The sequence below is a fragment of the Spermophilus citellus genome (genome assembly GCF_964194105.1).
Source record: "Spermophilus citellus genome assembly, chromosome: 5".
Lineage (NCBI taxonomy): Eukaryota > Metazoa > Chordata > Mammalia > Rodentia > Sciuridae > Spermophilus > Spermophilus citellus.
Window position 1 is genome coordinate 112,184,001 of NC_138186.1, and position 18,624 is coordinate 112,202,624.

Sequence of the window (18,624 nt, forward strand, 5' to 3'; positions counted from 1 at the left end):
CAAAATGCTTTGCAGAGCTGGTTTTCTTGCTGCAAATTCTTTTAGCTTTTGTTTATCGTGAAAGATTTTAATTTCATTGTCAAATTTGAAGCTCAATTTTGCTGGATATAGTATTCTTGGTTGGAATCCATTATTTTTCAGCGTTTGAAATACATTATTCCAGGATCTTCTCGCTTTCAGTTTGTGATGAGAAATCGGGCGTTAACCTAATTGGTTTACCCCTGAATGTAATCTGCCTCTTTTCTCTCGTAGCTTTTAATATTCTCTCCTTGTTCTGTACATCGGCTATCTTCATAATTATATGTCTTGGAGTTGGTCTATTATGGTTTTGAATGTTTGGGGTCCTGTAGGCTTCCAGGATTTGGCAATCCATTCCATCTTTCATCTCTGGGAAGTTTTCTAGAATTATTTCATTTAATATGCTGTCCATTCCTTTGGTTTGAAACTCTGTGCCTTCTTCTATCCCTATGACTCTCAGATTTGGTTTTTTTATGACATCCCATATCTCTTGAATAGATTGCTCGTGGGATTTAAGCATCTTTTCTGTGTTGACTATATTCTTTTCAAGTTGATAAACCTTGTCTTCATTATCTGATGTTCTGACTTCTACTTGATCAAGTCTATTTGTAATATTCTCGTTTGAGTTTTTAATTTGGTTTATAGTTTCCTGTAATTCTAGGATTATTGTTTGATTTTTTTTTAAGATCTCTATCTCCTGGTAGAGCTCGTTCTTTGCCATTTGAATTTGTTTGTTTAATTCATTTTCAAAATATACTTTTATTTCTTGGACTTGCTCTCTCATGTCTTCTCTAATATTCCTTTCCATTCGAGTTAGGTATTCCTTGAGTTCTTTCGCTATCCCTGTTTCTGATGTTTCTATGTCCTCCTGTAGAATTGGGTTGTCTTGCATTGTTTGTAATCCTTTTTTCCCTTGTTTTCTCATGTTGTCCACGTTACTTTCCAGCTCTTTTTGATTGTCGTGTTTCTGCTCTCTTCTATAGATTTGTTTTGTTTCTGTATTACTCTGATGTCTCTCCTTTGTGTTGTTAAACTATGCCTGCTAACTTGGATTCCGCTGGGAAGGAATTCCGACGTCCGAGCTCCAGTGACGACACTACTCTGCTATGACGGGCCCCAGTCTCCTTGCCGGGGTGCCCTAATGGGGGTGTGTGACTGGACTGTCTCTGTTTGCTTTCAGCTCCCTGTCGCGGCAGGCGGGCAGTCTCCAGCCGCCCAGTATCACAGGCCGCGAGCAGGTGATCAGTCGCCAGCGGGTGGGCGTTCTCCTCCCGCCCAGTTACGCGGGCAGTGGGTGAGCTGTCGCCAGCGGGCCTGCAGTTTACAGGGCCTTGCCTCTAGTCTCCTGGTTTCTCCTGCTAGTCTTGGTTTCTCCTGCTAGACCAGATTTCCCCTGAGTGATGGTTCTCGGCAGTTCAAACCGTACTCTGGGCCTGCCGTTTGTTGGGTGTGGAGGGTGGCTATTGGGAACCCCGGCACTCTATTGTTTTGTTTCCTTTGTGGTGAATAGAACTGTACCGCTTCCTTCCCCGTCTGAAATCCCGTACTCAGCCCGGGGGTCAGTGCGGGCTAGGCTGGCGGGATTCCACTTCGTGGCAACCACTTATCTCCCTGCTTGCTAGTTAATCCCTTGTCTGCAGCGCCACGCCTCTGTAGCTGAGGGGCAGGCCGCGCGAATCACACAGCCTGGATCTCCGGGGTCACACCGTTGTCTTTTGGGATCCCCGGCTCTCTATGGTTTTGATTTTTTCTGTTTGTTTACCCCTCCCCCGGCGCTGGCTAGACAGGTTTTGTTTTGGCTGCTGATGGGAGGGGGGGTTGAAGGTCAGGTGACTCTAATTCTCCCTTAGTCTTTATGCAGGCTCACTGTGATACTCCCTTCCCCTGAAAGTCTAGGAGAGAATTTATGCAAAATCCCCCTATGTATGGGGGCTGAACTGAGTGACACACACCTGTCTTGTTGTTGCAATCTGTCGGAGAGTGGCAGTGGATACTTCAGCTCTCCAAGATGGTGGCCGCTGGTTGCCTTAGTGGAGTGTCCCTTGTGGGGGAAGGGACTGTACCGCTTCCTTCCCCGTCTGCAATCCCGAACTCAGCCCGGGGGTCAGTGCCCGCTTGGCAGTTGGGATACCACCATGTCCCAGGCCCTTATCTCCCTGCTTACTATTTAATCCCTTCTCTGTGGCGCCACGCCTTCTGTAGCCGCGGGGCAGGCCGCCAGAATCAGACAGCCTGGATCTCCGGGGTCACACCGTTGGCTTTTGGGATCCCCGGCACTCTATGGTTTTGATTTTTTCTGCTTGCCCCTCCCCCAGCGCTGGCTAGACAGGTTTTGTTTTGCCTGCTGATGGGAGGGGGAGTTGAAGGTCCGGTGCCTCTAATTCTCCCTTAGTCTTTATGCCAGCTCACTGTGATACTCCCTTCCCCTGAAAGTCTAGGAGAGAATTTATGCAAAATCCCCCTATGTATGGGGGCTGAACTGAGTGACACACACCTGTCTTGTTTTTGCAATCTGTCGGAGAGTGGCGGTGGATACTTCAGCTCTCCAAGATGGTGGCCGCTGGTTGCCTTAGTGGAGTGTCCCTTGTGGGGGAAGGGACTGTATCGCTTCCTTCCCCGTCTGCAATCCCGAACTCAGCCCGGGGGTCAGTGTAGGGACACTTTTTTAATCTACTGTCTTACATGTATATTATATTCAATAGAGAAAAATCAAAACAATAGATTTTTTTCCCTAAAGTGCATGTAAAGATAAAACTGTCACAATATTTTAATGAAACATGTATTTAAGTGACCAAATGATTTGGGTCTAACATCACCTTCTTATGTCTCTCTTCTTCATTCTTAATTTTCAACAGCTTCATAATTATGTAACAATTAGGTTGTAATTTGGTACTTGAATCAGCATCACAGATGCTGATGAAATTCATTTCAAACTGGAAAAGATGGTATGTTTACAAGCATGATTCTTACTTTTATATGGGCTGCAGCATTAAATATGAACTAATGATTGCCACATAACATTACATTTAAATTAAGATCTAATTCAATAGTTGCTATTTTATCTAAAAATTATAAAATATTAGTGATGGTCATAATGTGGAGACATTATTTTTGCCCAGGTACCAAAGTATGCAGTTACAAGATCCTTCTCTAAATATTCTTCTTCTCTATCAAATGTTTTCACACAGAGAAGAATGGATTTGATAATAAAGTGTTTTAAGAGCTTTTAAGAGGAGATAAAAATGAAAAGTTAGCTCTTGAGAAAATTTGACTTCTCAACTGAAGGACTGTATAGAAATTTTCCGAGTGTTCTATGATTAAGTGATTTTTCTCTGTGCTAAGATTAAGTTTTAAGTGGTCAGGTACTTTGGGAACCATACAAATTATTCAGTAATTCAAAATTATTCAATAATCAACAAACAATCATAAAAAATTTACACACACACATACATAATTTTTACCAGGGATTAAAATATATATATATTCATCCTCAAACTTTAGTATATGTCCTAGGTTGCCTCCTGCTACTACAGTTTAAATACAGTTGGAACGTGTTCCCACTAAAGTATGCCATCATGTGCTAGAAGCTTGGTCCTCCACGTGGCAGTGTTGCGGTGGTGCAACCTGTAAGATATGGGACCCTGTACCTTATTGGTGGAAGTGCAGACTAGTACAACCACTCTGGAAAGAAGTTTGGAGATTTCTCAAAAAACTAGGGATGGAATCATCATATGACCAGCTATCCACTCCTGGGTATTTTCCCCAAAGTTCTAAAAATGGCATTCTACAGTAATACAGGCACCTCAATGTTTATAGCAATGCAATTCACAATAGCTAAATTATGGAATCAACCCAGATGCTCATCAGTAGATTAAGATTAATAGAATGGATTAAGAAATTGTGGTATATATAAATACACATTGGAGTTCAACTCAGTCACAAAAAAGAATGAAATTATGGCATCATTTGCCAGTAAATGGATGGAAATGGAGAATATCATGCTTAGTAAAATAAGCCAAACTCTGAAACCCAAAAGTCAAATATTTTCTCTCATATGCAGAAGCTAGAGTAAAATAAAGGAAAGGGGGAGGAAAATATAGATTAATAGATGAGTAAAAGAAGTTCAGTAGAGTAAAGGAAGAGTAGGAGATGGGAGAGAGGATGGGAGGGGAAAAGGAGAGGGAAGAAGGCAGATCATGAACTGAAACTGATTTCTGTCCATGTATCAGTTTTTCAGGATGAACCCAACTATTGTTTATGATCTCTTATAAAAAACTATAAATCTTTTATAAGAAAAGAGAAAAATGTGGGACCCACTGGAAGGTGATTAGGTATTTGGGAATACTGTCCTTGGAAGGAAGTAATGCAGTACTTACAGGGTCCTACTACTTAGTTTCCATAAGAACATAAATACAGCAAGTATAAGCCCCTGAATCTTTTTGCTCCCTTTATCACCATGTGACTACTGTGTCCTCTCACACTTGTTCCCAACAGAATGTCATCTGCCATATTCCAACATAACCAAGAGGTCCCTCACCAGAGGCCAGACATATTGGACCACTGAATTATGGACTTTCAGCCTCCAAAACTGTGAAGTAAATATACTTTTTAAAATCAAATATTTAAATCAAGTATTCAACCTTTGATATTTTGCTATAGTAACAGAAAAATGGATGGCTCATTATAAACAGATCCTAAAAGAGATATTTGTGAAAAAGTGATTTATTAGGAAATGCTCCAACAAAGACCAGTAGGAGAGTGGGAAAAGGGAACTGGAAAGAAATGGAGCCAAACAAAACTGAGATATCAAGTAATGTCTCTCTGTTGATAACTTTGGGTTAGTTTGGTAGTGAGCTATGGAGACATTATAGGAAATACCACTGAATACTATGAATCACAAGCAGAAAGCAGAGAGGACCAGCATCCATAGCTAAGGGCTAGCCCCTAAGGGACATGCATTTTTAAGTATTTCTGGCACCCTGTGTGTACAGGTAATGTAATAGCAAGCAGCCTTAGGGCAGTTCTCAGAAAGTTGTGGATGCTGGCTTGAGAATAAAAGCCCAACAAGAGCAGGTATGCGTGGTAACAGGATCTGAGGGAATTCAGACAGAGCACTGATGGCATCCGCATCAGTGAGTTTGCTACCTTTTAAAACCACAGAAACTAGAGTGTTCGTTCACTTTAAAAAATGGCCCTTTTCAAAACTCTTCTTTCTTGATGACGTGCTTTAAATAATCAGGATATTGGCTTTCTGTTCATCTTTTTTGGGGACATGTCTCTTCAGGTCCTTTTCCTATTTTTAATCAGGTTATTTGTTTTCTTACTCTTGAGTTGTTTATGGTCCACACATGCTTTGGATGTTAATCCCTTCTCATGTATGTAGTTTGCAAATATTTTCCTCTCACTCCATAGGTTGTATTTTTACTCTTGATGGTTTCTTTTGCCATAAAGAGGCTTTTTGGAATAAAGTCAAGATCTGTGTTGAATAACATGGTGACTGTAGTTAATAATGAATTGTATTTTTTGAAAAATTTTGAGATAATGAGCATAGAATTTATTACAACAAGTGATAGTTACACGAGAAGTAATGCATATGTAAATTAACTGGATTTAGTCATTTCACAATGTTCATATATTTCAAAACATCATGTTGTACACAGTAAATACATGTTTTTAAAAAGAAATAAAATAATGAAAGTGAATTCATATATTCATCCAATGAATGTCATAGAAATATCTTAGGCATGAAATAACATAGAATGTAGAAAAAGATAAAGGAATAAATATAACACTGTCCCTTTTTTCATCAGATGAAAATACAACAGGTTAAGGAAGAATTAATTGATTATAGAAACATGGACGAAACACATTACAACATACTATGTGTGGGGCAGGAAGCACTTTACTTAGTGATCAGGCTGCACATAGGAAGTAAACTTTGTTTGTGTTGATCCAGTGTTGGGAATTCACTGGGGGTTTGGGCAAGAGAGTAATGGATTTGATTGTATGTTTCTATTAGAAATTCTTGAATATTACCATAATAACAAAGACATGACAGAATAGCAAGAATATTAAAACATTGAAGAGAGGAATGTGAGAATTAAATGGTAGCAAAGTTAAAAGCAATAATAAAAATACGTTGTTTTAGTTAATTTTTCATCACTGTGACAAAAATAGCCTATAAGAACTACTTAAAGAAGGAAAAAAAATATTTGGGGCTAATAGTGTCAGAGGTTTCAGTCCATAGATGAATGACTTCATTGCTTTGGACCCAAGGTGAAGCAGCATGTCATGGCAAAAGGGCCCAGCAGAGGAAAGCTGCTCAGCTCTTGGAGGGGTCAGAGAATAGAGCGGGAAGAGACAAAGGGACCCTAGGGAAAATGCACCCTCCTAGGGCTCACACCCAGTGACATGCCTCTTCTAATCATGCCCTACCTGCCTCCAGTTACCATGCAGTCCATTCAAACTAGGGTGGACTGATTAGGTCACATCTCTCACAATCCAATCATTTCACCTCTGCAATAATACAGGAGGTTTGGGGGAACATCATATCCAAATAATTACATATGTGATATTAAGCTGCAATTTGAGGTTGAATGTGAAATTATTCAAAATGAAATAAAAAAGCTGAAGGATTAAGTTTTTGGATGATTCGAGTAAAAATTATTAATATCCTTTTAAGTTTTTTTTAATTGTAAAAGGACACAATACTTTTGTTTTATTTATTTATTTTTATATGGTGCTGAAGATCAAATTCAATGCCTCACACATGCTAGGCAAGTGGTCTACCATTGAGCCACAACTCCAACCCCTATTATCCTTTGTTTTCTTTTTTTGTAAAGAGCAAGGGAAAAGTTTGTTTGGCTTATGGTTTCAGAGATTCAGTCCATGGTTGGCCAACTCCATTGCTCTGGGCCCAAGGTGAGGCAGAACATCATGGCATCAGGATAGTGGCAGAGGAATGCTTCTCAGCTCATGGCAGCAGTGAAGCAGAGAGAGTGAGCCTAAATTAAAGTTTGAACTAGTTATCACAGTGCTCACTGAGGTAAATAATTTGTCTAGAGATAGATACAGAAAAAAAGAAGATGAATGTAAATCTCATAGGAATAAAAGAGAAAAGAGCAATAAGTTTAAGGTGACTGTGGAGATTCAGGAGAAGGTCAATGCCACTTCCCAATCTTTGATCATCCTGTACCTGCATGATCTAAGGGAAAAGAGTGCCACTTAGAAATGCCATGCTACAGTTAGGAAGTGTAGATAATGAGGCATGGGAGCTTGGTGCACTAGAAAGAAGATTCCTAAACGTGTATAATGGAAGTATGTTGTAGAGAGTGGGCTAGAGAAGAATGAACTTTGGGGAGATTAGTTAGGGTAGTCAAGGAATAAGAATCTGAGAAAGATGGGGTGATGAAATACTTGTATTGAGGATCAAGACCAGAGATGAATGGCATAAGTCGAGTTAATTTTCCCTGGGGGCTTTAAATGAAACGTTTACTGTAGTAGCATACCACGTATGGGATTAGAGGTGGCAAGGACTGAGGACAGAAGCAGTGCTAAGAAGATTGGAGGAAAAGAGCATGATTGGGATAATTTGGTTTTTAGTTTCCATAAATTAAAACATTAAAATATGATTAATTTATAGTTTAGAATTTATATAACTGATCTCATATACAATTATATTATTTGATCAAATGTGGGGCAGTTACAGATTTTTTGTGTGTTGAATGACAGTAGGAGAATTTGGAGGCTTTAAGTTATAAAATGGAAAGAGACTTTATGAGACAGCATGTAGAGGTATGCACCTACACTTGACTCCACGCTGCTAATCAGTGAAAAGCTGCTTTCATGCAAGTTCATGTGTCCAGACAGAAGTTCAGTAAAAAGCTGATTAATACTGCGTTTCTTCTTTGGCTGCAATTTTAGTATTGTTTGGAAAAAGGCTCCCCTTTCTTAATGATCAGTCTGAAATATCCTTGACAATAAGACCAAATATCTGTGGATTTAAAATTTAAAAAATTAAATTAAATTAAACTAATTGAAAAACCAAACATATCTTAGTATATGCAACCTGGAGATTATGTTGATAATTTAGGCTTTTTAAATATAGTAATTCCAAGAGGCATATTCTGTTTAACTATGAAAATTGGCTTTTATTAATATAAATCTTTTAAATCTTTTCTCAAAGTTGAGTATTTTTTCTCATTCATTTATTTACTAAATTACACACACACACACACACACACACACACACACACACACAAACTTACACACTCCCAGGGCATTCTACCCTTTTTTTTTTTAATTTGCAGCTGCTATCAAAGTACCCTATGTGAATGTGAAATGGACCTTGCTTACATAAATGGATTTTAGTAATGTTAAAATATAAATTTTGACTTTGTGGCAATTGTCATAAAATGGGTAATGCAAAACATGTGTATATACATATACACATATGTATATATATATATTTACTGACTATGTATATTGATTAAATATTTATATATACACTGAATATATATATTCACTGAATCCCTGTCATGTGGCCAAGACTAGACTAGGTAATAGGTTTACATCTATGAAGAAACACACATTCCCTACATTCTCATCTTTTGTAGTTCAACTCAAACAGGCATGCAAACAACATCTATAGAAAAGCACAAGATTAGATGAACAGGAGAAAATGTTTTCCAAGATGAGTAAAATACTAAAAAAAAATCCAAAATATTTAATTTTTACTAAGATATTTGTAACTGAGTAAATATAATAGTATATATGCCTGTAGACTTTTAAATTCTTAATGCATATTCAAAATGTTAATAGTTGCCATATTCTACTATATGCAAATCTTTTAATAACCTTAATGCTAAACCCAAATATATTTCCTCTTCACTTCAATGCTAACATAAATTTTCTTTTTATCTAGACAGTGCTCACACTTTACTGTGTAACCATGTTTTATTCCCTTATTTTTTATTTCTATGGCTTTCTCACAGTCATGAATCAATAAATGATTGCATAAAAAGTCCATATTTCCTGACAGATGTGATTTTTACACTGGATAGAGGAGAGATAAACAGTATATACCAGGGGTGTAATTGCCAGAGTCAATTTAAAGGGGATGGGAGCTTTGGTCCCCACTCTATCTGTTATTATCACATTCAAAATATGGTAGCTAACAAAATGTATACTGATGTCAAATAAGCAAATCACTCCCAAGGCATTCCACTCTTTTTTATTTGCAACTGCTATCATTTTATCCTATGTGAAATGGACCTTGCTTACATAAATGGATTTTAGTAATGTTAAAACATAAATTCTGACTTTGTAGCAATTGTCATAAAATGGGTAATGTGAAACATACTAAAGAATTTTTTTAGAAGTGACAGGATACATGTCTTATCCTAATTTGCAGGGTTTTTTAAAATCAAAGTTGAAAGAATCGAAAGATATATTATGAATAAAGTCAAGTTTATAGTCTTTGTGTTCTTATGTCATAGTAGTCTATTATAAACTGAGAAGAACCCAGAAAACAAAATAAGCCTTGCTTGGCTCTGTGAACCTGAATGTAGTTAAAGTATTTTTTAACTTGACTTATTGCTATTGGACTTCATTTTACATTTTCACTTTTCAAAAGATATTTGATTAAATAAAGGACTGGATAAGTTATATATGTTAATGAGTGAGTGCTTCATCATTTCATTAAAAATGCTACACTTCTACATTTTTAGACTATTACCCAAAGGTTACTGTAATAATAATCTCCATTTGTATTGCTCGTACTTCTGAGATAAACTTCTCATTTACCAGAAGACTGAATTTTCTGATTGAGAAATTTGTAATGATAAGAAACTGTGAGAAGCATTCATTTCTTTCAAGTCTGTTGTCAACTATATTCTACAAAAGCAAATTACGCTTAAGCTATAATGTTCAAAATGGATTAAACAAATAAAAAGCACCTGCCCATGAAGTAAGCCCAATGTATTTTCTATTTTCTTGTTGATCTGTTCAAAACTCTTCTGTTATTTAGTTGATGCATAACAGAATGATGTCCAAAGTAACTGTAAACCTAGTAATTTTTTAAAAAGTGAAACCAGGAAAAGCACAAATTGGCAGAGTAGAGAAGGTGGCACTCCCTGCATGCTCTGTTATTTGGAATTTTAAATTACAGGAATAGAGCTTTATAATGAGGTGAGTGAAGAAAAAGAAGACATGAGGAAAACATGTGACTCCAAAACGGCAGTGGTGCTGTCATCACAAAAGGAGACACAACACAAAGGGAAAGAGCAACACAGTAGACGAATTTGGCACACAAAATGTGCTCTATGTTACTCGACTTCTAAGTGAGAAATTAAGGTGGAGATCTAGCCAGAGGAGTTTATGCCTAATCTTGTTCATATTGGATCTAAGAGTCCCTAGCAAAACTTCCACTCCATCTCAGTGAGTGCTTACCATGTGACCTAAAGCCCACCTGGCAAATCAGAATCCCAAAACACTTATAGAAAAGAGTGGGACCAGGGGGTTTCCAGGCAGAAGTACAAAGGAGAGTGTAATCTGATCTCCTTTTGAATTCTGTGGCTTAAACTATTACAGACATGATGAAAAGGACTGGGGAAATTAATCAGGTGGGTATGATTATATTCCAAGATGGAGATTTGGAAATCTGTATTTGGGTGGTAGGTGGGCTACAAGGAAACTGATGTGCACCATCCACTCTGCCCTATGAATAGAACTCTGGGGAGACACTAGAAACCCAGATATCCAGCTAAGATTGACATCTAGTCAGCACTAGGGGTGCAAGGATTTAATCACTTTGGAGTACATATCCTAAAGTTCCAAAATTTCTTTCAAAGAATGACCCCATCATCCCCAAATAGATATCTGTACTACTTTCAACCAGGATAAACAGTGATCTGAGATATCCAGACAAAATCCCACTAGAAGACACTTGCAATTGCACCCCCTGCACTGGTGTGCAGAGAAGCTGAGTCACCTCAACCAGCTCCACTTCCAATCTACTTCAGCAGGTGAAGAAGCAAAAGTCACAAAAGGAGATTGGTTTTAATACCATCCAGGCCTGATTCCCTCTAAGAAGCACATAGGTCAAGAAGTAAGGGACAGAAGGACAGTCTGGAGCGGGACACCAATACTCAACATCAACTATCTCAGTGGAAAAAAAATTTTTTCTTTTCTTCTTTTAGTGTTTTTTTTTTTTTTTTTGCTTATTTGATTGATGTTTTTGTTGTTCTGGTATATTTATTGCTGGGTTCAAATATATATATATATATATATATATATATATATATATATATATATATATATATATATATATATCTCCCTATGTTTCTGGGTTTTAAAAAAAATTCCTATTTTATCATTTCTTTTCCTTTTATTACCTTTTAATATTTTGTTCTGTTTTTCTGCATGGTAGTGACTTTTTTGTTTTATTCAGTTTTGTTTTTAACTTTTCATTCTTTTCAGTTTGTTGTTAGCTTCTGGGGTGGGAGTATTGTTCTGCTCTACTGTTTGCTTGTTTTATTATTCTTTCTGTCCTCACCTCTCCCTCTAATAGCAAAATATCTTGCTCACTCTTCTACTGCATTACTTCTTCCTTCTTTAGGTCCTTCAGGCACTGTCTTGCTTCCACTTTCTCTACTCTCACCTTTGGAATATTCCCACCTTCCTCTTACATTTATATCCTAAAATCTTTACTCTTTTTTTAAGAGAGAGAGAGAATTTTTAATATTTATTTTTTTAGTTTTCAGTGGACACAACATCTTTATTTTATTTTTATGTGGTGCTGAGGATCAAACCCAGTGCATGCCAGGCGAGCGTGCTACCGCTTGAGCCACATCCCCAGCCTCTAATATGTTTACTTTTAATGGACTATGATTTTATTTTGTTTTGTTTTTGTGATGCTGGGGATTGAACCCAGGGTCTTGTGCATGCAAGGCAAGCACTGTACCAACTGAGCTATATCCCCAGCTATATCCCCAGCCCTGGACCATGCTATTAAAATCTTTTTAAAACATTTAGTCTATCCCTTTAGAGAATGGAATAAGTTTTTCAGAGGAAGCCACACTACTATAGCAGCTCCCCAAGAGTGAATCAAAACAGAAGTTTAGCACTGGCAAATTGAGTTTACAAAGCAGAGTGAAAAATTATTTGCTTGAAACAAGCAATCTAAGATCTGGATGAGAAGGCTGACTGATGTTGGTGGGGAAAGAGGAGCTGAGACCATTTAAATTCAGACTGAATCGGTGAAACTTTAGTCATCTTTGTCCAAGCCTAGAGAGAGGTGGAGAACAGGCTGATAATACATTTTACTCTCCATCCTTCAGTATGTGGTCTGACACTCCCAGAAAAAGCAGGGAAGGGTGTCAGAGCATTCCAGCCAAGATAGAAGGGAAATCCTGCAGTGAAAATCTGCATGAAGACTCCCCTAAGAAGTTTGAACACTTAGGGTCAGAACTGAGAATACACTGCCCAATGACTTAAACCCCAGAATGAAAAGACTCTCAAAAATCTGACCAAGAAAAATGAATAAATGAATGGCTGGATGAATGAATGAATGAATGAACAAATAGACTCCAGAAAAAATGGTGGAGGGAAGATAGCAAATTTTAACTCCTCCACAGCCCAAAATCAAAGCAGTGGAAAAAAATCTGTCCAAAAAGCCAAATATATTTTTAAAATAATTTTTATTTTCCTTTTAATCTAATTTCTCAACAAATTCAAAAATTGCTCTAATTTATCACTCAGAATAGTGGACTGCAAGAAAATATTGTTAATAAGTTTTTTAAAAGATTGATTAGTTCTAACATAATTCTGACTTGGCTGTAATTATTGGTGATTATCATCCCCTCTCAAGGTGTCACTAGAGACTAGATATAGTGGTAAGTTCAAATTGAGAGAAAATATTGACACAAACACATTTTCTCAATCCAGTATATATAGTAAAGAAAAAGTAACTCCCTTAAAAAGTCCTTTATAAATAAAAGTAAAGGAGATAATTATCCCAGAAAATGGGTAGAAATACTAACAATATGAAAAACCAAGGAAACACACTACCCCAAGTAGCTCACAACACAACTGACCCCACTGATACGACAGTGGAGGAAATATCAGAAAAATAATTTAGAAAATTAATAATTAAAATGTTTAATGAACAAAAAGAATATCTAACAAATAAACTAAGAGAGAATATATAAAAAGTGAAAGCAAATTTCAATACGAAAATAGAGATTTTGAAAAAGAACCGAACAGAAATCCTTGAAATGGAAATTCAATAAATGAAATTAAATATTCACTTAAAAGCATCTCCAATAGATTAGACTGCTTTAAAGAAATAGTCTCCGGACTTGAAAATAAAGTATATAATTTTGAAAACAGACATTATTAAGATATATTGAGAACATGACTAGAACATTCAAATATTTGGGATAACTTTAAGATACCAAATCTAAAATTCACTGATGCAGATAAAACACTGAAATACAAATTAAGGAAATGCATGCCTTTTTTGATTAAATAATACCTAATAATTTTCCAAACCTGAGGAACAAGGTAGAAATTCAAATACAAGAGGCATTTAGAACCTAAATAAATAAGATCAAAACATATGCACTCCAAGATGTATTATAATTAAAATAACTAATAAATAGAATAATGATAGAATCTCAAATTCTGAAAGAGAAAAAGAGCAGGTTACAAGTAAGCCAGTTAGATTTTCACCTGACTTCTCAGCCTAGTTCCAAAAAGTCAGAAGGGCTTGGAATTATAAATAATATATACCAAACCATGAAAGAAAACAAGTGCCATCTTCACAGAAGAAAAAATAAACATGGTCAACAAATATATGAAAAATGTTCAACATCTCAAGCAATTAGAGTAATGTAAATTACACCTATGCTGAAATTTTATCTCACTCCAGTCATGATTGCAATTATTAAGAATACAAGTAATAATAAATGTTGGAAAGGATGTGGAGAAAAAGGTACACTCATATATTGCTGGTGGAACTGCAAAGTGCACTCCCTCTGTAAAGCAGTATGGAGATTCATCAGAAAATTGGAATAGAACCACCATTTTACCCAGTTATCCCACTCTTTAATATATATCCAAAGGACTTAAAATCAACATACTACAGCCTCATCAACATTTATAGCAGCTCAATTCACAATAGCTAAGCTATGGAACCAATCTAGATGCCCTTTAACAGATTAATAGGTAAAGAAAATGTGGTACATATACACAGTGGAATATTAGTCTTAAAGAAGAATGAAATTATGGCATTTGCTGGTATATGTATGGATCTGGAGACTATAATGCCAAGTGAAATAAGTCAATCCCAAAAAACCAAAGGCCAAATATTTTCTTTAATATGCTGACGCTAACACACAATAAGGTGGGGAGGGGACAGAAGTTCATTAGATTAGACAAAGGGGAATGCAGGGGAGGGAGGGATGATGGGAATCAGAAAGACAGTAGAATAAATCGAACGGTAACTTTTTTATGTTTATATATGAATACATGATCAGTGAAACTCAACATCATGTACAACCACAAAAATGGGATCCTTATTAGAATGTTTTTACTCCATGTATGATTAATATATCAAAATATACTCTATTGTATATCTAAAACAACAAACTAATAAAAAAACGCATATGCCCAAAAGATTCCTATAAACTATCCTTAAAAATTGGAGATAAAAAAAAACTTTCATGACCAGCAGAAACTAAAAGAAGACATAACCACTAAGCCTGTACTACAAAACATACTCAATGAAATGTTTCATGCAGAAGAAGTAAAACATAATATCAGAATCAGCATATGAATGAATCTCAGTATCTGAATTAAGTATTAGAAATAAATTGAAATCGCAGGAAATAAAAATCATCTCTCTATAAAAATAACGAATATAAATGTTTCAACTTCTCTAGTCAAAAGGCATAGATTGGCAAAATGGACTAGAGACCAAGGCCGAACCATGGCATTTATAAGAGACACATCTTACAGGCAAAGATCCATGGGCTGGAAGACTAGAGAAAGATATACCATGCAAGTGGAGAACTGAAAGCAAGCAAATGTAAGAACTAAGTACCAACTAAGTAGACATCAAGCCAAAAATAATCAAAAGAGACAAAGAAGGTCACTTAATACTGGTTAAGGGAATCATCCAACAAGATACAATGATTATAAATATTTATGTCCCAAACATTAGTGCACCCCACATACATAAAAAAATCAAGCAGACACCAATATAATAATACTGTGTGATTTCATTACATCTCTCTCACCAAATGATATGTCATCCAGATCTAAACTAGTAAAGACTCTTAAGAACTATACTATTAATCAATTACACCCAATAGACATGTCTAGAGTAGTTCACCCATCAACAACCAAATTCATTCTCTTCTTAGTGAAACATGGAACCTTCTCAAAATAGGCAATAAATAGTTCTGAAGACAAATCAGGTCTTAGTTTATGAGAGCGTGTAAATGGTCTAAACTATCCAACCAAATAATATAGGTTTGTAGAATGTATTAAAAAACAAGATCCAACCATATATTGATTACAAAAGACTCTCCTAAACAAAGACATTCACAGGCTGAAAGTGAAAGAATGGAAAAAGATATACTGTGCAAGTACAGACTGAAAGGAAGCCGGAACAGCCATTCTCATTTCAGACAAGGTAGACTTCAAGCTAAAACTAATCAGAAGATGCAAACAAGGTAACTTTAAGTGGGTACTTAAAGAAATCATCAATAATATGATATAATGATTGTAAATATACAAAATAGAGAGAATGTCTTGCATCCTCTCAGATCACAATGGAATGAAATTAGAAATAAACAAGATAAAAAAGAGAAACCATTTTAACAAATGGAGATTGAATAATAACCTTCAAATGAAAAAAGGGTCAGAGAATAAGCCAGGGGAGAAATAAAAAAAAATTCTTAGAAACAAATCAGAAAAGAGATACAACATATCAAATTCTCTGGGACAGTATGAAGGCAGTTCTAAGAGTAACCTTGAGTTCCTACATTTAAAAAAAGAAGATCCCAAGTAAATAATCTAATGTTACACATACAAGCCTTAGAAAAAGAAGAACAAACGAATTCCAAAATCAGTAGAAGACAAGTAGTAATTAAAATCAAAGTCAAAATTAATGAAATTGAAAAAATAAAAAACAATGAATCAATGCATCAAAGAGTTGGCTCTTTGAAAAGAGAAAATTGATAAACCCTTAACTAAACTAACAAAGACACATAGAAAGAGGAAGAGAGAGGGCACCCAAATAAACAAAATTAGAGATGACAAAGAAGATATCTCCACAGACACATATAAGATACAGAGGGTAGAAATTATTTTGAAAATTCATATTCCAATAAACTGGAAAATACAGAGATACTGACAAATTTCTAGATATAAATGATCTATCCAGACTAAACAAGGATTATATAGAAAATCTAAACAGACAAATATCAAGCCATGAGATTAGAGTAAGAATTTTAAAATCTTCCAATAAAGAAAACCCCAGGATCAGATGAATTCTCAGTCAATTTCTATCAAATATTTAAGAAAAACTAACACCAAACCTCCTATTATTCTACAGCTTTCTTAGCAAGACCTCTAAAGCTCAAGAAATAAAACCAAGATATCAATACATGGGATGGCCTCAAATTTAAAAACTTTTGCACAGAAAAGGAAATTGTTAACAGCATGAATAGAAATCCTGCATAATGGAAGAAAATGTTTGCCAGTTACTCCTCCAATGAAGAATTGATATCCAGAATATATAAAGAACTCAAATAACTTACCACAAACAAAACAAATAACCTAATCAATAAATGAGCAAGAAGCTTCTGTTGCCACCCAGGTAGCTGCACCATGACCTCAGACTTGTTCCAACAATTTATTAAAACATGGTGGATTACTACAAAGACCTAAGCATGCAGAGACATGGCTCACCAGATGATATCAAAAAGGCATACCAGAAACTGGCTCTAAAGAGGCATCTAGAAGCTCTGAGAATAAAAAAGAAGCAGAGAGAAAATTCAAACAAGTAGCTGAAGCATATGAGGCATCATTAGATGCTTAAAAAAAATAAGACATCTATGACAACTTTGTCAAAGAAAGATTAGATTGTGGAGGAGGAGGTGCTGGTCATTTTGATGGTCCATGTGAGTTTGGCTTCACATTCCAGAACCCAGATGATGTCTTCAGGGAATTTTTTGGTGGAAAGGACCCATTTTAATTTGACTTCTTTGAAGACCCTTCTGAAGACTTTTTTGGGACCTGAAAGGGTTCCTGAGGAAGCAGAAACCAAGGTACAAGTTTGTTTTTCTCTGATTTCAGTGGATTTCTATAATCTGGAAGTGATTTTTATTCATTTAATACAGGATTTACTTCATTTGGGTCACTAAGTCACAGTGGCATCACTTCATTCTCTTCTGCATCATTTGGCAGCAGCAGGATGGGCAATTTCAAATGTTTATCACCTTCTACCAAAATAGTAAAAAGCAGAAAAATCATTACTAAGAGAACTATTGAGAATGGTGAAGAGAAGTTGAAGAAGACAGCTAGTCAAAGTCCTTAACGATGTATAGTAAGGAACACTGCTACACTTGGAATCAAGTAATTCAATGCATGCATTTAACAGAAATGTTAAATCATAACAAGAACCATTTGAGGATTAACAGGAACAGTTTTTGAAGATTTAAGATGAACTCAACTTTCAGTATAATTGTACCTAACCTAAATAATTTATGAACAGTTCATCATTGCCCCTATTTGTCATAGACCTTTGAGTTTATTATTTTTGGGGCCACAAAATAGGACCATTGTACATGCCTTCAAAATTGTTTTAATCTCTATATGCACTTTGCTCTTTTATTAAATGTAATCCAAGGTGAGACTTGACTTTTGAGTAATGCTAAGATAAATTATATTCTAACAGTAGTGTGTATCTGCTTTCCACTGTGTTTGACATGTGAGTCAGGCAGTGTCAAACCGGCTGTGAAGTAAACATTGCCAGGATGAGTCATCTATAGAAATAATTTTGGATTTTTTCATTATTTAACAATGAAAGACATTAATACATTAATGGTAATGTATATATGGTTAATTATAAGTTTAAGGATGTTTCCTAGTTGTGCATGAATGCTGGCAAGTTAGTATAAGTTTTGACAATTATTTAAATACATAATGTGGTTTAAAAGGTTTAAAAGAGTTGGTAAACTGAATCTTTGTCATTTTCTTAAAAAATAAAATTTATTAAAAAACAGGCAAGAGAACTAAACAGATATTTCTCAAAAGAAAAATATACAACTGACTAACAAATATTTGAAAAAGCGTTCAACCTCCCTAGCAATAGGAGAAATGCAAATTAAAACTACATTGATATTTCATTTCACTCCAATCAGAGTGGAAATTATCAAGAATATAAATAATAATAGTAATTGCTGGTGAAGATGTGGTGAGGAAAAGAATACTCACATATCATTAGTGGGACTGCAAATTACTACAACTGCTCTGGAAAGCAGTATGGAAATACCTCAGAAAACTAGAAATGGGACCACCATATAAATACCAAATACT

At 35.7% G+C, this 18,624-nt stretch overlaps 1 pseudogene across 1 annotated transcript; it reads left to right on the forward strand.

Moving 5' to 3' along the window:
* The first annotated feature begins 16,949 nt into the window (after positions 1-16,949).
* LOC308649457 (dnaJ homolog subfamily B member 6-like) lies at positions 16,950-17,623 on the forward strand (annotated as a pseudogene). Its single transcript has one exon. The product of its transcript is annotated as a dnaJ homolog subfamily B member 6-like (transcript).
* The last annotated feature ends 1,001 nt before the right edge of the window (positions 17,624-18,624 follow it).